The sequence below is a fragment of the Emys orbicularis genome, chromosome 7, assembly GCF_028017835.1.
Source record: "Emys orbicularis isolate rEmyOrb1 chromosome 7, rEmyOrb1.hap1, whole genome shotgun sequence".
Taxonomy (NCBI): domain Eukaryota; kingdom Metazoa; phylum Chordata; order Testudines; family Emydidae; genus Emys; species Emys orbicularis.
Window position 1 is genome coordinate 48,866,888 of NC_088689.1, and position 24,907 is coordinate 48,891,794.

A 24,907-nucleotide genomic window follows, 5' to 3' on the forward strand; every position below is an offset into this window, starting at 1 on the left:
ATGTTTCAGGTGTAGTTTTACCGTAGGGCTACATGTGGACGTGTGGCAGGTGTGGTGCTCTTAGGGGAACTATTCTGCAACTGCCAACCCAGCTCCTTGAAACAATGGTTCGTGGGTGGTTTTGAGACAGATTCTACACTATGACGAGAGTTATGGAAAGTCCAAATTCATTTTCCTGGAACTCCCCAGGAAGCTCAGCCATTTCTACAACATATTGCTCAGATGGATGCTAATCCAAATGGTAGGAGCTCATTCTTTGCACAGACAGCTAATTTCTGCTCAAAGTTTTGAAAGTTCTTCACCCTCTCACTCAAACAAACAAACAAAAAAAGACGACAACAACCAGGAGGGTGTCCCAGCAATGCATGCTGAGCGCCAGAGCAAGACTAGTAGGTAACTGAATTCACACTACTGCCTAGTAGAGGCTGTATTCTCCTCACCCCTGCTAATTTGTCATGGTAAAGAGCTCTTAAATAAGAGCCTCATAAGCATGGATTGGTGGGACAGTTGATTGAGACATGGAATCAACAGCAGTGGCTAGAGAATCCCTAAATGATGAAAGAACTCTAACTTTGTAACACCATTATGAAATCACAGTTCACCGAGAGGGCGTGCCAATTAAATTGGAGAAGTTAGTTCCACTGACTGCAAAGTATGCCTCAATGCTACTGTGGACGCAGTTTTGCTGGAGGCAGGCATGACCATATTTCAAGCACTACAGGGGTTTGTGGCCAAGGGGGCAAGTGATTGAGGGTTTTGAACAGCAGGGAGATAGGTGCATGGTCCATGGATACCATTTTGTGCCCACCCTATCAAAAAGAAGTAACAGATCAACAGAAAAAGACCATCACTACAGTAATGCAAGCTTTGATGGAACTTCATGGTTATTTCTTGTATCTTTATAATATATGGCAAAGCAAGCTGTACTATGCCAGAAATTTAAAATCTCTGGGTATTAAGACCCAAACAAAAGGGCAAGTTGTTCATCCACATGGCATAGGAGTAGAATCTGTTTATGATTGGCTAAATAACTTTAAATTTTGCATAACCTCCATACTAGCACATATATAGCATAGATGCACTGAATCATTTGTTTCAATCAGTTCAATACAAACAGCTGAAGCATAAGCTATTGCAGTTAGATAAGGCCTTGTCTACATCAGACTTGACAGCCAGATTCAATGGTAAGATGATGAATATTACTCCCAGGACCACAACCCACTTTTCTTCCTCCTCCACCACTGCCCTGACCTCCCCCAGCTCCTAGACACTCCATCCCAACATACCATAGGTCTTTACTCCAGATGTTTCTACTCCATTCTCCTTGGATATTGGACATGGGTAACTAGGTGTAACTTAACACCCCATTTTTGAACCGGAAAGTCTTAATGAGAAGCCATGTTTGACAAAAATATGCATGGTAAATAATGCATCAAATACAAATCTACTTCTGAGCACAGTGACTGTAATTTAGCACAGCTCAATCTCCAAATTCATTGATTGTGGATATCAATGAAATAACAGGATTGCAGTTTAAAAGAGGCTTTTTTAAACAGCTATTGGAATTCTTGCTGGTTGCCTAAATTAAAGCCATGTTAGTTGCATTTTGACGAATAACAAGGAAAATGATGGATGGAGAGGTGAAGCAGAAATGTGACTGAGAGTCAATACCTTCTGTACAATGTTTGGATTCAAGCATGAGGAAGAGGAAGCTGAGAAAAACAAGATGGGTTTTTTTGGTGACATCAGTGACTGCGTTGGGTTTTTAGCAGGGTTTTTTTTTTTTTTTTTTTTTTTTTAAGAATAAAGTACTTAATTTCAGCTTTGCATTAATGGAATCACATACAGTACAGATGAGGAGGTTACCTACCTATCACTGGAGGTTCTTTGAGATGTGTGGTCCCTATCTGACATGTGCCTGAGTCCGGAAGTGTTTCTTAGCAGAGTCCTTTGACCCACATGTGTGTCTCCTCGTTCTTCCAGCGCTGAGTGTATAAGAGGTAGTGTGGGTCAACGCCTCTCCAGTCTCCCTCTTACCATAATGGAATCCAGTCCGAAGCAGAGGGGATGGAGGGCAGTTAATGGAATACAGATAGGGACCATGCATCTCAAAGAACCTCCAGTTACAGGTAAGTAACCTCTTCCTCTTGAGTGATGGTCCCTATGTGTATTCCACACATGGGTGACTCGTGAACAGTTATCAGCATGGAGGTGGGTGCACGGATGCCAATGGAAGTGCAGCCTGCAGTATGGCCTGACCCACAGCAGTGTTCGTTGCTGCTGCTTGTGCGATGGCGTAGTCTGTCGTGGACATGTGGAGTCCAGTGAGGCCAATGTGGTGGCTTGGGCTCTATGATGTTGCACTCCATATGTTTAAGGAAATATGCTTATGAGTGTAAATATAATGTAACTGGAATATGCTTTATGCAAAAGGTCTCTTGTAATGTATCTACTGAGTGTGTTCATCCTATCTGTATGAATGTATCATTCTTGTATCTGAAGCTAGAAATATGAAGTATTACTCTGAAGTCCTATTGTAACTATGCAAAGTGTGGGCCATTAATGGTGGTTTAGAATCTTGATGGCTCCCATTAACCAGGACAATTGGTTGGAAATGGCTCTGTACCAGGGGGAAAGGATTGGGCCCAGACTAGGAAGGAGTCTAGTCTGTGAAAGAAACTTATTGGAACATCTCTGAGGGTGAGATTTTATCTGTAATTAGTTTCTAAATGTATTAGTCTTAGACTTGTGGGTTTTGTTTTACTTTGCTTGGTAACTTACTTTGTTCTGTCTGGCATTACTTGAAACCACTTAAATCCTACTTTTTATACTTAATAAAATCACTTTTGTTTATTAACAAACCCAGAGTAAGTGATTAATACCTGGGGGAGCACACAGCTGTGCATCTCTCGATCAGTGGTATGGAGGGCGGACAATTCATGAGTTTACCCTGAATAAGCTTCATACAGAGTAAAATGGATTTATTAGTTGTTTGGATCCCATTGGGAACTGGATATCTGGCTGCTGGAGATTTAAAACAACTCAGCAGGTTACCTGTTAAAGCCTGCAGCTTTGGGGGCGTGGTTCAGATCTGGGTCTGTGTTGCAGCAGACTAGCATTGTCTGGCTCAACAATGCAGGGTTCTGGAGTCCCAAGCCATCAGGGAAAATGGGCTCAGAGGTAATTTCAGCACATCAGGTGACAGTCCCAAGGGGGTCTCTGTGACCGAAATCTTCACAGGCTTGTGTTGAGTGCACTCTGATTTTAGCAGATGGAGGTATGATGCATTGGTTTTAGCATTCACAGATGCACCCAGAGACCCATTTGGAGATTCGTTGGGACGAGGGGGCTTCACCACTGGACTTTTCAGCTATGGCCACAAATAACTTTGGTGATGCGTGAAAGGGTTGAGTCCTGTGGAATGCCAGTACACGATGGACATCAAGGGAGCACAAAGCTTTGTCAGTAAGGGAAGGGTGTGGTTTGGGGCAGAAAACTAGCAGGTGTATGCACCGATTTAGATGGAACTCAGACACCACTCTTGGGAGGAATTTAGGGTTCAGACATAAGGATATCTTGTGCTTGTCGAGCATCGTGTAATGGGGAGAGTCTGCCATCATGGCTGAAAATTCACTGATTCGTCTGGTCAAGATAATGGCTATCAAGAAAGTTGCTTTCATCAAGAGGTGGGAGAGTGAGCATGTTGCTCAAAGAGTGGCTTTATTAGGGTGGAGAGAACGAGATTAAGATCCCATGGTGGTGTGGGCTTCAGTACTGGTGGAAAAGTGTTGAGTAAATCTTTCATCAAGCAGATAGTGGTGGGGTGCATCAACACAGAGGTCCATGGGAGACAGAAAGGCACTGAGTGCTGCCAGATGCATTAGAATAGAATTGAGGGTCAGGCCAACATCCTGAGGGTGAGAAGGCAGTTGAGGACGACTGGAATAGACACCATGTTCAGTGAGTGGCGGTGGCAGTGGGCCCATGCTATGAAGTGTCTCCATTTAGTTCAGTAGCAGGATCTGGTGGATTCTCTCCTGCTTTAGGTAAGGATTTGTCGAACCAGAGTAGAGCACCCCCAACGCCCAACCAAATACCAGGCTGTGAGATGAAGAGGGCCTGGATTGGGATGACAAAGCCTCTCCCAATCTTGTGAGAGCAGATCCGGGAGTGTGCAGAAGCAGAGTGGTGTGCAGGCAGAGTCTGAGGAGGGCCATGAACCGGAACTGATGGTGCCAGAATGGGCTATGAGTAGGACGGTGGCTCTCTCCTGGTTAATCTTGTGTAGCACCTGTGGCAGCAAGGGAATGGGGGGAGGGAGGAGGCGTAGCAGAGGTTCCCTGTCCAGGGGAAGAGGAGAGCATTGCCCCGAGAGTCCTCCCTTAGAGCAATTGAGGTTCTCATGAGTAGCAAAGAGGTCCCATCGGGGAGGGAGGGTGCCCCACTTCATAAAGAGGTACAGGAGCATGGCATCATGTAGCTTCCACTCGTGTTATGTGCCGGTGACTGTTCCGAATGCTTGGGTGCAGAGGTCACCATCAGATCCCATTTGTGCCTGGCCTTACCCTTCATGCAGGCAATCTTGGGCACTGATCCAGCCGGATCCATGCTGGACATCTCACTTGACCTGGCACGGCTTGGGGAATCTGCTCTTGTGCCCATAAGAGTGTTTTTTTGCTCTGATGCTGGGACTTCTCCTTGGTCTTCAGTATCACCAGTTCCGGGGCATGCGGAGTGCTCGAAGGGGCGCTCACCACTGGTGATGGCCACACAGGAGTTTCCTGGGCCCAGATCCAAGTATATCTTGGTTCTCATTCCTTCCTCCATCAGATATTTACGAAGGTGGAGCTTGCAAGATTCCCAGGTCTGGGGCAGGAAGGATTTTCAAATGGCACAGTGAGTCAGGATGTGTGCCTCACCGAGGCAATAGAGGCACCGCTGGTGCCCATTGCTCACAGAGAAGGAGCGTGGGCTGGAAACCGTTTTTGAATCCCGGAAACTGGGGCATAGTCCCCAGGTGGGGGGGAAGCAGTCCCCAACCAGGGGAAAGAAGAACTACACTAACTATACTAAATGTATCTAACACTATAAAAACTATTTACAACTATTTACCACAAAGCAGAAGTGAATCATTCTCTTAGAAAACCAAGAGCGTGAAGAATCAGGGTGTTCTGACTCAGGCCATGGAGAGGTGAGAAGAAACTGGAGAGGTGTCAACCCTCACTACCTCTTATACCTTCAGCCAGGAGCACAAGGAGACACAGTAAGCGTGGGCGGGTCAGACACTGCTAAAAAACACTTCCCGACTCCAGGGCACCACATACACATGCATCCACTAGTGAAATATACATAGGGACCATGACTCAAAGAAAAAAATCTTTTCTCTGTGAATGAGATCATAGTAGATCTTCTCCATCTAGAATACTATGGATGAATAACTTTGGGGATTGTCCAGTTGGGCAGTGCATCTCAAGCATGCATGCATCTCATCTGAAGTACTTGGAACAGTCCAAAGTCGTTCATTGCATACAGCTACTACCGGATTGCAGAGGTCTCCCTTTATAGTAATCCAGAACTAGAGCCATACATTCAATTTAAACCTTACTCTTCACTGATTTCAAAAGTATCAAGAGCAGCCTAAGTGGGAAAGAGTACTATACTGGGCCATTAAATATTGCCTTTTCATTTGAGTTATTCTTCAGAGGTTCATGTCTGGAGCTTAGATTTAAAATTGCCTTAGATAAATCGCAAATTACAGTAGAACCTCAGAGTTACAAACACCAGAGTTATGAAGTGATCAATCAACCTCATTTAGAATCAGAAGCAACCAAGACAAAAAATAAAGCAAGTACAGTACAGTATTATGTTAAACATAAACTGCTAAAAAATAAAGGGAAAGCAGAATTTTTCTTCTGCATAGTAAAATTTCAAAGCTGTATCAAGTCAATGTTCAGTTGTAAGCTTTTGTAAGAACAACCATAATGTTTGTTCAGAGTTACAAATATTTCAGAGATACGAACAACCTCCATTCCCGAGGTGTTCGTAACTCTGAGATTCTGCTGTACCCCTCTAGAAGTCCTCTGAAATTGTCTGGTATAAGCAAAGACTACATTATGCAGAATTTCTTGAAGACACAGATCCTGGAAGAAATGATCTTCAAACTTCAATTGAATAAAGCACCAAGTTCTTTGTGTAATGCCACAAAGTTCTTTGATTTACATTAATTAAATCTTCATGATAAAAAACAAGGCAAAGACAGGATAACCCCATACAATCTAAACTAGCTGCTGGGATCCTCTTGCTGGGAAAATACAAAATTGAACTCTGGTCTTAGCAAGTAAGAGAAAAATGGATTTTCACATTCAATAAATCAGTGCATGATTTATGGTGGTTGATTAAGACATTTGAACAGTGTAAGGAAGAGTTCAAACTCAATAGTTGTTTTCAGACAACTTTTTATTTTTAAAAAGGGATTTTGAAGGGCCAGATGAAAACAAGAACCAAGCATCAAAGTGTAATTTTCATTCTGCAGTAACCAGCATCATATTAGCTAGATGGTCTAAAACCCTAGTTCATAATTCTAGCCTGAAATCTGCTAAAATTATGTTGGAATTAAGATGGGAAAGAGCAAGATAAAGTCTCAGCCAATGCTTTTCCTAACCTTATGGTCAGAGTTTAAGGCCAGAAGGGACCACCAGTTCATCTAGTCTGACTTCCTGTATACCACAGGTGACCAACACAACCCAGCACCTGCACACTAAACCCAGTAACCGAAATTAGACTTAAGTATTACAGCCCACAGGCGACTAGACTACTACATGCCACAGACCGAAAACAGTAGGGACTGAGGTGCACCAGTGCCTGAGGACCCTCCAATGGCAAGGAGATGATTAAGTGAGATGTACCCACACAATCCTGGCAAGTGACCTGCACCCACACATTGCAAAGGAAGATGAAAAACCCTGAGGTTACTGCCAGTCTGACCTATGGCAAAATTCCTTCCTGACCCAACATATGGCCATCCATTAGACTCTGAGCAAGAACCAGCCAACCAATCACCTCAGAGAGAAAATGCTCAGTACCACCTCAGAGCCCTAGCCGCCCAATGCCCTCTCTCTAGCCATGGCCATCTCTGATGCTTCAGAGGAAGGAAATATTATATATATATATATATATATATATATATATATACACACACACACACACATTCATTTTTGGGGAGTGAGGTGATCCCTTCATGAACCCTGCAATTGTCCAGCTGAAACACTGACGAATTAGCTTTTAGTAACATAAGACATGAACCAAAAGTGAGCCCCAGCGCTGTTGAGTCCAGCCCCCTACCATCACAAGCAACCCCATTGTAAAAAAAAAAAAAGAAAAGAAAAATCACACTCAAATATGTCAAGTTCTCCTTTAAAACTAATTAAGTTGTTTGCCCCACAACTCCTACTGGGAGGCTGTTCCAGAGCCTCACCCTACTGCTAGTTAGAAACCTTCTAATTTCCAGCTTGATTTTGTCCTTGGCCACTTGGTATCTATTTGTTCTTGTGCCATCAATGTCCTTTAGCTTAAAATAACCCTTAACCCTCCCTGGTATTTACCCCATAACATATGGAGAAGTAATTCTATCCATCCATAGCCTTTGGGGGGGGGGGGAGTAAGGGGGCACAAATTAAATGAGCCAAGCTCTTCCAGTCTCCTCCTCTTGGTATTAGCGAAAGTGGCAAGAATTCTAGCTAATAATAAAAAAAAAAAATCCAATCTTATAATTATCACTGGCCCCTATTCTACTAGTGTTTTTTGACACTGCTCTAGCATGAAAATTTAACTAGAGTTCTCAGACAACAGCGAAGGAACCTAGCCCATGCATAAGAGTCAAAAGACATATCTAGTTAAAGGAGAAAAAAAGCTTTTGTTTCATTCCATTAACGGGAGAATTAGGTATAAAAAAATAGGGACTGAGAGCAACATATTTAGCCAATTGTGATGCAAGCAGGTACACCTCTACCCCGATATAACGTGACCTGATATAACACGAATTCGGATATAACGCAGTAAAGCAGTGCTCCGGGGGGGGGGAGGGGGCTGCGCACTTTGGCAGATCAAAGCAAGTTTAATATAACGCGGTTTCACCTATAACACGGTACGATTTTTTGGCTCCCGAGGACAGCGTTATATAGGGGTAGAGGTGTAGTGTAAAGTTTACCCACATAGCTACCACTGGTCCTCAGGACATGATAAATTCATGTAATCCAGAGTCATCTGGAAAGTCTACCAGTTACAAAACTGACATTTTTGTTTAGATCAGAGGTGTGGGCAAAGAATAGACTTTTCTTTTTTTTCTTGCATCTTCAGATCTGCTTCCAGACCTACAGAGAGGGATCAGTGCATGGGGGGGGGGGGGGGGGGGCTGCAGCTGACTATGGGTACTGAGGACAAGCGTTGGATCTCAACATTACATGATATTGCTTCCACAGCTACAAAAGAGTGCAGCATCTACTGAACTCTATTCCCCTGCAGAAACCAATACTAAAAAGTCCCAGCATTTGAGGAACATTTACATATTCCATCATGTGATAAAGGCGTCCATCCTTGGATTTTCCCACAATATCTTTATCCAAGTCAATTTAAGGACAAATCAGATGGTCTTTAGGCTTGTCCAGCTTGTGTGCTTCAGACCTTAAAATTATTAAAAGGAATTTGTGTTTAATAGTTGATATTGGTGCATTGCTCTCATGTAGCAGATGAGAAGAAAGCCAGCTTCTCAAATGGAAGCTGATTTCAGCTGAATCTAATTTACTTTATTCCACACTGCTAGATTTATGGGTAATCCTGTTTACTAGTGTGTTTTTACTGCCAGTTGTAGGCATAGCTATTTCATTTTTCCGCTGTATTCAACATTAATGTAGCACTCTTAGCAGCTTAGTTTAAATTCCCTCAAAATTTAATAAAAATATTTGTTGATTAAAATGCAATGAGTATTTTCTTAGACGCAAATATGGCGAGAGCAGAAGCTGATGCACCTTGACTCCATCCTTCCAACTGAAGATCTGCAATCAGCTCATTCAAAACTAAAAAGTTAAGAATTTCATAAACAACTCCAACTAAGACATCATCTTCAATTCAGATCCAAATGATAAAGCATGCAAGCATCAAATAGCCTTCTCAGTTCAATTTGAAATTTGGCTTTGATGCAGCTGAAAGACATCAGGAAAAGAAAAGAAAAAGAAAAAGAAAGGGGGAGGGAGGAAAAAAAAAAAAAGAAGAAGTTACATTTCACAAGTTCCACAAAGTCCCACTCATGCACTGACCCTCTCAGGGGCACACACCATTACAAAAAAATACCAATGAAAATATTATCATTTTTCTTATCGATACCATTTATCACTGTAGGAACTCAATCATATCTGCTGGAGAGATCACATGAAAAGCTAAGGGTGGTGTGACCTACTTTTTGGAGACTGCCCTTAGATCTAATTTTCTGGTCACACATACTACCCTGAAATATAGTTTCAAACATGACAAAAATCTAGCCATCTATAACAGTGAAAATACCCCACAAACTCTGCAAAAACACCTATTAAAATCTTAACTGCTAGAGAACACTGAACCATCTAGAGCTTGTAAGAGAGAATTATAGTTAATATCTAGGTAGACATACAAGAAATATGGGTCAAAGTGCAGCATAAGAGCCATATAAATAAAAGATATCTTGTATTATCCCAGTGAACTTGAACAAATCATTGAATCTAAAAATATAGATATAACCATTTCAAGGAAAGATAGGGTTCAGCAGACCTGCTATTCAAAACACCACACAACTCACCTCAGCACCAAGAGCATCAACACAAAATAATTCTGGTCTTACACGGATATAAAATAGATACAACAATTTTAACTATATCATGCCACACCAGTCTCTATATTAAGGACTCATTTACCTGCATGCCTATTACTTGTTCACTGATATATTGTACCAAACACCACTGACTTTTTACTTTCAATTTAACAACAGACTTAATTTCTGTATTACTCCCTATTTACATACTTACCAGGGTAAACTCATGAATATTTAGTACATTTAGATGTTTAATCAATTTTTCATAACTATCTTTGAGACAATTAAAATTGAGGGTATCCTATTTCCAAATACTATAGCCATTTCCTATAGCATTACTTCTCCACTGAGAACAGAAACAGAATACTGCCTCTGTCAACTCCATCCATCTCCAATTTCAGGCTGTCTACACTACAAAATTAAACTTAACTACGTCGCTCGGTATGTGAAAAACCAACACCCCTGAGAAGCGTAGTCTACACTGAGGGTTAGATCAGCTTAACAACACTAGGTAGATAGAGTTCTTCCCCTGACCTACCTACCACCTCTTGGGAGGTGGATTACTTATGCTGACGGAAGAACCCCTCCTCCATTGGCACAGGTAATGTCTACACTGAAGCAATATAGCAGTGCATCTGCAATGATACCGCTGTAGCATTTCAAGTGTAGACAAGCCCAATCTGAAGGACCTATTTCTAAAGCTGCTGCCAGCCACTGAAAAGCCTTCAGAAATCACTGTTCTGCTTTTACTGTTGGTTATATTTCTGTTAATCTCTACACACATGAAAAGCACACAAACACCAACTGTCTGAAAACTGACTCATTCCAAGTTAATCTGTTCCTGTGGATTATTCTCCACTGCAAGTTGTAACTGTTTGTGACATCATGGCAGCCATCTGTGGTATCAAACAGAATGTAAATCAGAAGTTAATAGTAGATCAGTTCAAGAATATACACCTCTACCCCGATATAACACGAATTCGGATAGAATGCGGTAAAGCAGTGCTCCGGGGGGGGGGGCAGGGCTGCACAATCTGGTGGATCAAAGCAAGTGCGATATAACGCGGTTTCACCTATAACGCAGTAAGATTTTTTGGCTCCCGAGGACAGCGTTATATAGGGGTAGAGGTGTATCTTGTTATCATCCAGTTCCTGGCAATTAAGGTAACCCAGCATACTTTCCCCTCTTCCTGCAGAAGTACTCAAAAGGCTATACTGCACACCTTGTGGCGGCATGTAGGGTATGTGTAGCTACAAGCCACAGTGAAAAGTGGGATGCATCCACACTAACACGTAACTACACCTTAGTGAAAGGCTCCAGTGGGTGGAGGCGGCTGGGAAAGGCTCGGCGGTGGGGAGCTACCAGTCTTTCACTAAGGTGGGGAAAAGACTACAGCAGCAGGAAGGTAGCCAGACACTACCCTGCTAAAAACAGCAGTGTCGACAGAGAAGGCACTGCTTGGACCAGAGCCCTGTAAGGTACATACCCACAGGGTTCAGGAGTGTCTTTAATCTACTCATGTAAGTAGTGCCTCACCCTCTACGCTGCTATTCATACCCATGCTAAGGAGGTGGTTAGTGTGTGCACACTACACACTGCCAAAAGGAGTGTGCAGTATAGATGTATCTGAAGTGATGGTCATAGTAATAAAAACATGGCTTAGTACAAAAAAAAATTACACTTTATTATAAATAAACAGTCAGTTATAAAAAGTGATGATTTTCATAGATTCAGAGAATATCAAGGTTGGAAGGGACCTCAGGAGGTCATCTAGTCCAACCCCCTTGCTCAAAGCAGGGCCAATCACCAGACAGATTTTTGCCCCAGATCCCTAAATGGCCCCCTCAAGGATTGAACTCACAACCCTGGGTTTAGCAGGCCAAAGCTCAAACCACTGAGCTATCCCTCCACCCAAAACTGAAGTCAAGGAGAGTCCTCAAGAGATGCCTTCTGGACTTCTTGGGGCATATCACAGGGGGAAAGTGTCCTTCTGCCTGACCAGGGACCCTCAGATTAAAAGTCTGAGGCTCTACCAACTGAACTAGCCAGGCTCACATAAGGAAAAAGTTACGACAAACTTTGAATCTAGCTTCAATTTACATTTTGAATACTTTCAGAAAGGAAGATGGCTAGAAATAATTTTTATTTTTAAATATGAAAGCTGATGTATATTATGACAAGTTTTTTGCAGTGAGGTGGATAGGTTACTACCTCATGAAAGTGTGATTGGGGAATGAGGAACGGAAAGAGGAAACCAATAGGGCTAACATCTATGAAATGAAGATAAGGAGTGTTTATTTTAAGTTGAGAAGAGATAGCAGGTGTTATGAGCAAGCAACTGCCACTCATCACAGCAAAGACATGATGGTCTATCAATTTAGGATGCTTGCACCAGGATCCTAACAGCGGGTGGTGTCAGATCAATAACAGCCATCAGAATATGAACTTGAACATAGTTGAGACGTATAAATGAGGGACTAGGAATATATTTTAAAAAAAAAAAGCTTCTAGAAACAGAATTAGATTTTTGGATTGGATTGTAGTGAGAGAACATATTTTAACTTGCTTATTACCTAAATACCAGCACACAAATAAGTAAAGTTTAGAGTTCACCTCCCTCAGACCCATACACTCTTACCTAGAACAAATAGTTTTCAATCCCTTGGAAATTATTTTTTCATCCACTAAATTTGTTTGTCCAGCTTTTTAGGTCATATAATGGAATATTCAAGTGCTTTGTTGCTACAGTGATGGGCACCACAGAAAGCCCTAAAATAGACTTTAAATAGAACTCCCATCTCTCCCACTGGCTGTACATTTGAGAATTAAGAGTTCATCAGAATGATTTGATACCCATACACTCAACAGGTTACACAGCCCTTTATTTTGAAGGTTCTATCTTGGGGGAGTAACGGGAGCCCAGAAACAAGTAATGGAGAGATTAAGATTCTGAAGATCCAATTGCAATATTTAAACTGATATGTCTACACCAGTACTGCCAAATTCTGTGATTTTATGATGAGTGTCATATTGTTCTTGAAGCCCCAGCTTTTGGAGTCAAATGATTACATGAGAACCTCAGCTGTGAGGCTTCCTTAAAAGTTTCTAATCCTTGCAGTTGTAGAGAAAACTAAAGCTTCAAAAACCATCACCCACATGTACACTAAAGGCTCAGAAACCAGAAGACAAGTAAGGAGAATCTTTTTTTAAATATATTTTTAAGTCATGATTAGAGGTCATGACTCATGATTTTTCAACACCACCACATGTTCACTACCGTTTACTTTAATGCAGAAATACAGCAACTATTATTTTTCACTGGTGAACTGAATCTAGCATGTTCAGTTGTAAGATGTTGCTACATTCCAACTATAGTTGATGAGTTTGAATGGAACTCTGACATGCCCCAGTTAAGGCTGAGGGGGGGGGGGGGTTGGAGGAAACCACCACTCACATCCCCCTCCCTCTCTGAAGGCACGCACACACTCCTCATTATACTGGTTCTATTTAACTTTTGACAGTGAGACAGCTTTAAATACTACTCATCCTTCATTTGTACTCTAAGCAGCAATTATCTATCCATCCTCTCCCCCCACCCAAATATATCATTCCTGAGGAAAACCTAATTCTTTTGTTATTTAAAAAGGTCACAGGGTACAGAGTCAACCTTCTCTTTTCCTTCCAGAGTTTCCTTGTGTATATTTTTCCCCGAGATATATTATTCTCAAGATCAAGTTATAAACATTAGCATGGGAATTATCTAGTAGTTACAATTACAACATAAGACTTCCAAAGTTACCAATCACATCAGCTGCAGAGAATTTCTTTATGCTCCTAAGTATTTAAGAACATTTGCTCTATTCCCTCACAACAGTTTATGTTGGGGGGCCGGGGGGGACTGATTCAGTGTATTAAGATATTGATGCACCATATGAGCTGTCAAAGCTCCAGCATCTGAGGACTTTTAACATAATCTTTGTGATTTAGGAGGTGCTTTAATTTAAATACATAAATAAGGATTAGACAGACACTTATAACAGGAGACAAAGAGTCCTGTGGCATCTTATAGACTAACAGACGTATTGGAGCCACAGGACTCTGACGCTTTTTACAGATCCAGACTAACACGGCTACCCCTCTGATACTTGTAACAGGAGAGACTCTTACAGATTAGGGTACCAAGTCATTTCCATTCTTACTGTTTTCAGTAAATATTTTCTGCAATTTCCAGCTACTGGTCTGAAGTTTTCCAATTCTGGCCTGTGGCTGAAGCTTATTTATTTAAATGCCATGACAGTTCCATCATTTTTCAGTACAGGAGAGTGGGAAAATGCTCTTCTCCACTATATGCGTCACATTTTTAGAACAGCCTTAGTGCCAAAACAGCTGGAAGTAGGAAGCTAAAATTTGGGAGGGAAGTGGGCTTAAGTGAGAAGAACTGCCTTGGAATGTTCCAGAGGAAGACACATTTTATTTAGGAGATTGACACAAGAAAAAAAAAAAAAAAAAAAAAAAAAAAAAAGACAACACACTTCAAATGCACAGTACATTTGGTATATGTCTAAGACCTTTTTTTAAAGTAATATCCAGAGTGGTGCATAGCCTGCATTCACATGTGCAGTGATAAGTTAGCTGCTTAGTGAAAAATTTAGTCCAGGTTCACATTGAATAAAGGTCCACAGAAGCTTTGGCCTCATTCACTGCATGTCTTGTGAGGTAAGACTGTACAACTCAAAGCTATGTGAAAATGCCCAGGAATTCCTAATATGTTCAGTGGAAGGGGATCCTTCCATAGAGCCCATGACACAACATGGTCAGACACAACATAGTCACCATTATACTAATCATTCTGTAACATGGAAGAGTTTAACTTCTGAATCTTTTTGTGAAAGAATGTTAAAATCTCTGTTAGGAAAAAGTTAAAGTTACCCTGTTATGTGCTTGAATGTCAGGTAGTGGCAGTTACCCATGGAACCTATCCCAGGTGATACCAGACACCTCTGTGTTCTTGGGGAACCAGGGTGCAGTATCCAGCCTGACTCATGAAAGACACCCCTCCCCCCCCCCAGCCTCTGCTTAAACCAAAACCCATCAGAGGAAAAAACTTGCAGAGAGCAGTGAAGGGCGTTGGGAGACACACCTAGACCCCTCCTGACAAGGGTGACAATATTAAGACATGTCCATTAGCATACAGAATGGAGAGTAGAGACAACTCCCCTAGCCTCATCTGCATGAAAGATGGGACAGGAAGACATCTCAATTTACATACAGAAGGGAGAACAGAGAACCACACTGAATTCTGGGACCAGAAAAAGCAGGGAAGCACTGCATCATGGGAATCTCTGCTCCAGATGCTAATGAACCTATGTCTGCACAAACCCAGCTCAGCAATTATCAGACCAATTCTAGTAATGAATCCTTAATTGATATCCAAATACTAAAGCAGACTAGTTGCATTGTGAGCTCCCTGGAAGAAAACACCACCCATAGCCAAGAGTGATCAGCTCCTGTTGTCTAGCCTAAAAAAAAAAAAAAAAAACCACATTGAGTCATCAGCTTACCTATAAACAAATCTAGTGTTCTCCCTTGAACAATTGTATTTTCTCTACAAAAATCCCTACTCACACTCTAGTCAGGGTACTGATGCTTAGATCCAAACTATGCATCAGTTCCACTGGAACGCCATCTTCTCCTGACTGATCGTGCTGGGGGCTCTGCCTGTCTCCAGCACTCAGGACCCTCCGCTACCACCATCACCTGGGAACCCCGACCAGTTCAAGCCTCATGGAGTGGGTGAGATCCCCCCCCCCCTCTTTCTCTCTCTCTGTTTTCCTTTCTACCTTAGGTATTAACCTTTAATAATGTATGTTATGTTGGTTTAGCCCTCCTTGTGCAGTTATCACTATTATTCAATAAATAACTTTTATGGTTAAGTTGGTTGCTTCTCTCTCTCTCTTGCTGAACTTTACTCTTCTGTGTTTTTAGCTTCCCCCATTCACTCTACAGCAACGCTTCTTTTACCTAAGCTAAAGATCCCAGCAGCGCCCAAAATACTGTGGGGTTTGCTTATCAAGTAGGTTACTGCCAGTACAATTGTGATGTGAGAGTGGGGATAGGGATGTGCTGAATCTGGGACACATAAGGGTAACAGCTTGAAAGTGCTGCTTGACCCAGTCCATGGAGCCCTGGGGCATATAAGGAGAAACAGCTTGAAAGTGCTGCTTCCTCCAGCCCAGTGAGTCCAGAGACATATAAGGGGTCAGCTTGACAGTGCTGATTGACCCGGTCTGCTCAGACTTGCTCTGTTAATGTATGTGTGGGTGTTCATCATCCGGTTCTGGGGCTGGAGTAACCCAGCCCTAGGGAACCTAGGTCCTGCAGGATAGCGCCATTGGGAGGGGACTTGCAGAAGGGAGAAGTAAAGCTCCATATGAAAACACAAGTGACACAAACAGTACATCAATAGGATTACAGAATCCCCTTCCCCAGAAAAATAACCTGAATAAATGAGCATACTCCAAAGTAAGGGGCAAATCTGGTAACACAGGGCATTATGCATTTAAGTTATGATTAGCTGTTAATCATACCACCTTATTGTAATATAGTACACCAGAGAGGTCAGAGCTACCCTTAACATTTTTCCCTGTGGCAACTGTAGGCCTAAGGATTTTTCATTAAGCTTATTTATCAGAGGCAAGCTTTGTTCATAACTGGGATCCTGTTGGTCTAACTTCAGCAAAAGCATGTGATGTACTTCAGAAAAGAGAATTCCATTCCTTATGGGCAAGAGAAGTCACACTTGACTTGCAGTACCTAAAGAGACTAAAAACAAGGTTGTATGCACTGTTGTAGAGGCATTGGTTCCAAGATATTAGAGAGATGAGGTAATATATTTTATTGCACCAACGTCTGTTAGTCAGATAGACAAGCTTTGAGCTTACACAGACCTGAAGCAGAGCTTTGTGTAAATTGCAAAGTTTGTGTCTCTCACCAGAAGTAGTTGGTCGGACACACACACACACACACACACAAAAAACACACCTCACCCACCTTGTCTCTCTAAAAACACGGTTGACCAACTAAGGAATTATGTTAACAGCTATGGGTTTTCAGAAGTGGATTTCTTTCCACAACACTTTTCACAACTGAAGGGAAGCATAGCATAAATTTGATCTCATTGTATCCTCATCTACACAAATACATAAACTCTCTAAGATTTGTATTAACCTCAAGTACTTGTGTCACGGAAAAGTAACACCTACAAAACTTGACATGGCTTGGATAGTGGAACCTATGTGAATGGGAAATGAGAAACTTAACACAGAAGATGGGAATATAAATCCACAGAACCCCAAAACTGTGGGCTACAGAAATTTTCATGGGAAACTCATAACTACTTAAGAAGGTAGTTTTCTATACGCACGCACGCACACACACACACCCCATACTTTGATGTGCCTAACTAGTCATTAGATGTTACAAGTAGCATCAGTTAATCACGTAAAATTAAAAGAAATATCTTCAAAACTAAGGGAAATATATGAAAATTCAATTTAGAGTAAAATTTCCTTGGTGACATATTTAAATATTACCCCTGGTGTCACAGAACTAAACAGGAATATCCTTCTACAGACTATTCCCACAGATTCCTTTGAGGCTTGGATATGAAAGTTATATAAGGAGAAAACTATGACAATTAACAGCCAGAACAAACTCCAGACAGTGAATGTGAAGAAAAAGAGGGCGCATTTTTCTTTTTCTACTCTTTGCTCCCAAAGCCAAGACTTCTATTACAACAGCCGCATTAGCAAAGGGAGGCAAAGCAAAAAGCATTATATTGGAACTCTCCACAGAAAGTTCTGTCTTGGATTCTTGCACTTAAAAAAAAAAAAAAATCAGTAAAATATAAGTTAAGTAAAAGCAGGGGTTACACATTTCTTTCCAAATAAAACCACACCTTTAGCTCAAATGAAATTGTGACATCTGGACATGGGAGCTGTCAAGGCTGCTTCCCCACTTTGAACTTTAGGGTACAAATGTGGGGGCCTGCACGAAGACTTCTAAGCTTAACTACCAGCTTAGATCTGGTCCGCTGCCACCATTCCCAAAGCTAATTCCCTTCCCTGGGAAGCCTTGAGAAACCTTTCACCAATTCCCTGGTGAATACAGATCCAAACCCCTTGGATCTAAAACAAGAAAAAAATCAATCAGGTTCTTAAAAAGAAGGCTTTTAATTAAAGAAAAAGGTAAAAATCATCTCTGTAAAATCAGTATGGAAAATAACTTTACAGGGTAATCAAACTTAAAGAGCTCAGAGGACCTCCCTCTAGCCTCAGGTTCAAAGTATAGCAAACAAAGATAAACACTCTAGTAAAAGGTACATTTACAAGTTGAGAAAACAAAGTAAAACTAAGACGCCTTGCCTGGCTTTTTACTTACAAGTTTGAAATATGAGAGACTTGTTTAGAAAGATGGGGAGAACCTGGATTGATGTCTGGTCCCTCTCAGTCCCAAGAGCGAACAACCCCCAAACAAAGAACACAAACAAAAGCCTTCTCCCCCCCCCCCCCCAAGATTTGAAAGTATCTTGTCCCCTTATTGGTCCTTTGGGTCAGGTGTCAGCCAGGTTACCCGAGCTTCTTAACCCTTTACAGGTAAAAGGATTTTGGAGTCTCTGGCCAGGAGGGATTTTATAGTACTGTACACAGGAGAGCTGTTACCCTTCCCTTTATAGTTATGACAGGAGCCGATTGCTGATCTCAATTGAATGCGATTACATTCAACTTACATCTGCCATCAAAAAGCTATATTCTTAAAAAAAAAAAAAAAAGGAGATATCCTATCTCCTAGAACTGGAAGGGACCTTGAAAGGTCATCGAGTCCAGCCCCCTGCCTTCACTAGCAGGACCAAGTACTGATTTTGCCCCCGATCCCTAAGTGGCCCCCTCAAGGATTGAATAAGGGGTATTTTTGTATCATTACAGCATACACCTATGTCTATCACATGGATGATTTTCCAATGGCAGATTGGCACCAAATTGTTTAGCATCACTACTACTGTAGCTAATAGTTTGCTACAACCCAAAGAAACATGTCTTTAAATTTAAAGATGTTTCAGAGTGGTAGGCGTGTTAGTCTGGATCAGCAAAAACAATGAGGAGTACTTGTGGCACCTTAGAGACTAACACATTTATTTGGGCATAAGCTTTTGTGAGCTAAAACCCACTTCACTCCGTGCATCTGATGAAGTGGGTTTTAGCCCATGAAAGCTTATGCCCAAATAAATGTGTTAGTCGCTAAGGTGCCAGAAGAACTCTTTTTTTTCTTTTTTCTTTTTTTTAATTTAAAGATCATTGACAATCCCTTTGCAGTGTCTCATTCATGTTCTTTTTCATAGTCTTCAAAACCTGAAGTTTCTATCATGGCAAGTTATTTTCATATAGTGTAAATTCTGGAATTTCATGACAAATTTCAGTTGTCTTTTAAAAGATCAAACAGCTTGTCCATGGCAAACAGATAGCTTCCCTTTAAACATGAAACATATGGGACAGGGGCTGTTTGTTACAGATTCACATCTTTTAGAGACCTGTGTTTTTATGGACTTGCTCATCAGGGATTAAAAGCCATCTGGATCCAAAATGCACATGAGGTATTTGGATACCAGATTTGGCTTTGGATCCTTAAGTTCCCGAAACGTATCTGTATTAACGTATTAGTTGTTGGCTTCACATAAGGCTGCAAAAGGTAAGTTATTCCACCACAGGTGTGGAAGTGTTTGTGAGCTTGAAACACATCTCAGTTAAGCATATTCTGGGTATCAGAACATGCATGAGTGTGGTTTTGTACTAGGAACACCCTTTCATGCCACAACACAATGCTTTTGGTATTCTTCCATCTGAAGACTCCCCCACATGCAGACATGCCCCCCGCTGTGCCCCAACCACCTTCTCCTGGAACCCCAACAAGCCCCTGTGCCTCCAGATTTCCCACTGAGCCACCCACACCCAGACTGCCCCACATAGAAACCTCTCACTCCATACCTGGATCCCCCCACACACTAAGCCCCTCCACACTTGGATCCCACTGGGCTGAACCTGCCTACCAACACCTGGTGTGCTTGGTACAGAGCCCCAGGGTATTTCTGGGGCAGGCCCAGCCCCTGCACCAGGGTCAGATGCAGCCTTACTGTGGAGTCCCTGTACTGGGGGAGGTGGGGGTTTCAGGGTAATCTCCCACCTCAATGCAGCCAGTGGCCTGTGCTCCCCCCCGCCATGATGGAGCCACATTTAATTGACAAATGAGATTTTCAGAATTTTAAATTGTGTGCATAATTTTTAGGTACAGAATTCCCTCATGAGTAGCTGGTCCCATTACTCTCACCCATTCTCTTCCTGCAGCATGCAGTTTACTATCCCAAAGACTGAAATATTTTAGTTTAGCTTCAGTTTTTGGGCTTAATATAGTGGTATCTGGGTGAAAGGTATGGACATATGATATACAGGAGGTCAGACTGGGTGATCTAATGGTCCTTTCTGGCCTTACTCTGTGAAACTACTAGCTCCCTGTGTTGTATGGAGAAACCGTTTTTATTCCTTAATGCTATCTGAAGCATTCTAGATCCATTTCAGGCTCCAATACTCTTGATAGCAATATAGAGTGGTGGGCAAGCGGGAGGGGGAGACAGTACTTTACACTTATTACTGTACATCAAAAAAATTGCACTGCACTCCGCAGAAAGAATACAGTAACCAATTTTTACAGATACAGAAGGCAAGTCACTGACAAGTTCACTTAAGGTCACACATGTTAGGGACAACTGTGAATAGAATCCAAGTCTTTTGTCTCTGAATTTTCTGTTCTCATCACTGGACCATATTGTTTCCCTTTAGAGCGTGCACCCTCAGTTCAAACGATGTATTATGCTCCAGGCTTTGGAAATTCAAGGAGACAAACAAGAAAAACCTTAGTCATGCTTCCCAAAGGTTTAACACAACTCAACATTATAAATCATTTATTTGGGGCAGACAATGAAAACATCAAGCCAAAGTTGTTTGTACAAGCTTCTCTTCAAAACTTATTTAAACATATTATAATTTAAAACAAAACCAAGCAGCATTTCAAGTGTTACATGATGCTGGGTATTTTTATCATCACTAACAAAACTTTTATTCAAACATCAATTTCCCACAAATTTTGTTTAAAATCAGTATTAAGAGTACTGTAGATGACAAAGCTAGGAATGGAGTTGCAAGTCAGTGTGTCACCTCAGTTAAATGCAGACAAGTGCAAAATGTGTGTCAAGTGGACACACGTTTTAAGCCAGGGGCCTCAAACTCAAATGACCATGAGGGCCACATGAGGACTAGTACATTGGCCCGAGGGCCGCATTACTGACACCTCCCCCGCCGCTGCCCTCAGCCCCGCCCCCACTCCACCCCTTCCATGAGGCCCCGCCCCTGCCCCACCTCTTCCCACCCCTTCCCTGCCCCCATTCCAACCCCTTCCCCGAAATCCCCACCCCAACTCTGCCCCCTCCCTGCTCCCAGGGGGTGCAGGAGGGGTGAGGGGTACAGCAAGGGGTCAGGGTGCGGCAGGGGGCTCAGGGCAGGGGGTTGGGGTACAAGAGGGGTGCAGCAGGGGGTCGGGGTGCAGGGTGCGGCAGGGGGCTCAGGGCACGGGGTTCGGCTGCAGAAGGGGTTCAGGGGGCAGGATCTGGCCCGGCGCGTACCGGGGGCAGGGCAGGCTCCCTGCCTGCCTGCCCTGCCCCCGCAAGAGGCTGGAACGTGCGGAAGGGGGGGGCGGAGGGACTGTGTTTCTGTTGCTTGAGGCACCGCCGCCAGCAGCTCCCATTGGCCGCAGTTCCCTGTTCCCGACCAATGGGAGCTGCTGGGGGCGCTGCCTGAAGCAACAGAAACACACAGCCCCTCCGCCCCCTCTTCCCCATGTTTCAGCCTCTTCCCGGAGCTGCGCAGGGCAGGGCAGGGCACGTCCGGCCGGAGCCGCTCTGGTAAACACTGCGGGAGGGTGGGGTGGCTTGCGGGCCGCAGAAAATCACCCCGCGGGCTTGAGACCCCTGTTTTAAGCAGTGGATGACACTAACATCATTCATCTATACAGTGACTGGTCAGTGTTCTAAGTGTCACTACCAGACTGAGCCACATCTGAATTGTGGACAGAAGCTGAGAATTATCTACCCTCAGAGCCATTCAGATGCCTCCAAAATAATTAAACAGCTACCAGGTTTTTGTCAAACAACATTTAAAACTGGACTGAGATAAACCCTTATTTAAAAAAATAAGACCATGTGGAGAACAATCCTACTTTGGAAGGTAATACACTACATGGCACAACCCATCTGTCACCAGCTTCTACACTTAAGTGGATTATCAGAAAAATTCCAATAGTGTCTCTAGGCAAAGGTAAAGCTATGTCTACTGTATTAATGGTAGCATACTAACTCCAGGGTTTAAAGGCTGCTGCACTTACCCATCCCTCTCTTCCTTTAATATTCCAGGTTGGGGAAATAAGTCATGATTAAGGCTATGTTTTAGTCAGAGGTACTTTTAGTACAAGTCATGGACAGGTCATGGGTAGTAAACAAAAATTCACAGCCATGATCTGTCCATGACTTTTACTATATACCCCTAACTAAAACTTGGGCCAGGACCCCCGCTGGGGGTCAGGGGGGTGGGGGGGGGACAGGGACAATGGTGCCCAGCATGCGACCCCCTGCTGGGGCTCGGGGGGGGGGCAGGGCTGGCAGGCTCCCTACCCGGAATGTCCCTGCACCTCCTAAGGGAAGGGGCAACCAGGGGGGTTCTGGGCACTGCTCCCGCCACAAGCACCGGCTCCGCAACTCCCATTGGCCAGGAACCCACAGTGGTGGCACCCGCAGGTACAGGCGGAGCCTCCTTGCCCCTCCACCTAGGAGCTGCAGGGACATGCCGGTAGGAGCTGCCCCCCCCCCCCCCCAAGGTAAACTGAATCTGTGACTTCTGTGACAGACACACAGCCTTAGTCATGTTGAGTTCTAGTAATAAGTACAAGTGACAAGAAGCCAAGAGAATCTTCAGTTCTAATACGGACCCATAAATTATCTTTTGACAATACATCTGACCTTGCAACTCAATCAACCCAGTTGGCTAAGTTGTATGTACAATATCACAGCTTTTTCTCAGTTAAAAAGTCCCATGTATCCGAGACCTTTCACTTCTAAAGAGCATAACGTGGTAAGGGGAGGGCGGGGGGGGGGGGGGGGGGAACAGATTTTATTTATTTAAAATAAATAGGACATCTACTTTTGTTTACGTAGAACACATCACATTATTATTAGTGCCAAACATGCTGCTACAGAATAGTCTCGTCTTATCCATACCAGGCTGTAACTGACAGCTAGTATATAGATAATTTAGTTTCAAGTTATGACAATATATTGTCTTCCAGTAACTGGTATATACACAATTACTCAGACCCTACAAGTTAGAAAGAATGCTTTGATTCATACTTCAAGATCAGAAAAAAGTTTTTAAAAACAGCAGAAGTCACCAAAACATGTAGAAACAAGTCCACTCAGTCCTACTTCTTGTTCAGCATGTGACTTAGATAATGAAAATGATCCAAAGCAGTGCAGACCGAGTGTTCATTATCAAGCAGAACCCGTCTTCAGCATGGAAGCATGTCATCTGGAATGGTGGCCGAAGCATGAAGGGGCATATGAATCTTTAGCGCATCTGGCACGTTAATACCTTGCAATGCAAGCTACAACAATGCCATGCAAACGCCTGTTCTTACTTTCAGGTGACATTGTAAACAAAAAGCAAGCAGCATTATCTCCTGCAAATGTAAACAAACTTGTTTCTCAGGTGTTTATTTTTATTTTTTTTAAACACATAATTCTACATTTGTAAATTCAACTTCCATGATACAGAGATTGCAATACAGTACTTGTATGAGGTGAATTGAAAAATACTGGGTTTTTTGTTTATCATTTTTACAGTGTAAATATTTGTAATCAAAAATTATAATATAAAGTGAGCAGTGTACACTTTGTATTCGGTGTTGTAATTGAAATCAATATATGAAAATGTAGATAAACCCATAAATATTTAATAAACTTCAATTGGTATTCTATTGTTTAACAGTGTGATTAAAGCTGGGATTAATCACAATTAATTTGAGTTAATCACGAGTTAACTGTGATTAATTGACAGTCCTATAATAAAGCATTTGTGTAGACAAGTTCAGGTATTTCATGAAGGATTAGTCAAAGCACTGACAACACATGGGCAAGTTATTTTAACCCCTTCTAGTATTTTTCAAGACTATCCACACTTTTGACTAAAGTGTGGTCTAGCAGTTGAAGCACAGAACTATCAGATGGCTCTGTACTCCAATTCTGGCTCTGACCTTATTCCTTCCAGCCCTGGCAGGAACTACATATCACTGTAATTTTACTAACTCTGAGATTAGAAGAGTCTCCTGAAATTGAAGTCTAGAGAAACTACAATTTTAGGTTTTTGTTTTAAAGACACTTGGGGCAAAGTGCAAATATAGCAAATCCACTGACTGATAATAGATCAGCAGAGGGCCAGGTGATGTCTGCTTTAGGTGAATCTGCTGCTGCTCTTCTGGCTACCAAATAGAGAGCAGTAGGTCAGCCAGGAGGCACAGGTTCTATGGCAGTTGGGACAACAGTTGGAGACCTGGAGGGACAGCAATGAAGGCAGCTGTTCCAGGCGGCTGCTCAGGATGAATAACCAGGGTTTCTGGAGTTGTTTGTGTGCAATCTAAATATACAGGACTCATGTAGATAGTATAGATAAGACCAACTGCACCATACCCAATTCAGTTATTTTCCTTTTCAAACACTAGACAACTCAACTTCTGCAAGGCCCCGATATAAACACGGTTTGGCTGAGGGGCACCAATGTTTAGATCTTTCCCACTGTGTCGTTCTATTTCCAAACCCACAAAACAGGGTCCAGCAGAACAGGGCAGGGGGAGGGGGACGGGGCAGGGCAGAGGAGCAGATCAAGAAGCAAGAAAGGGAATTTATCAGGGCAAGGAGC

General features: G+C 42.6%; 1 protein-coding gene across 1 annotated transcript in view; it reads right to left on the reverse strand.

The window, feature by feature from the left end:
* Window positions 1-24,907, reverse strand: part of REEP3 (receptor accessory protein 3) — a 69,572-nt gene that overhangs the window by 40,077 nt on the left and 4,588 nt on the right. The window lies entirely within an intron of this gene.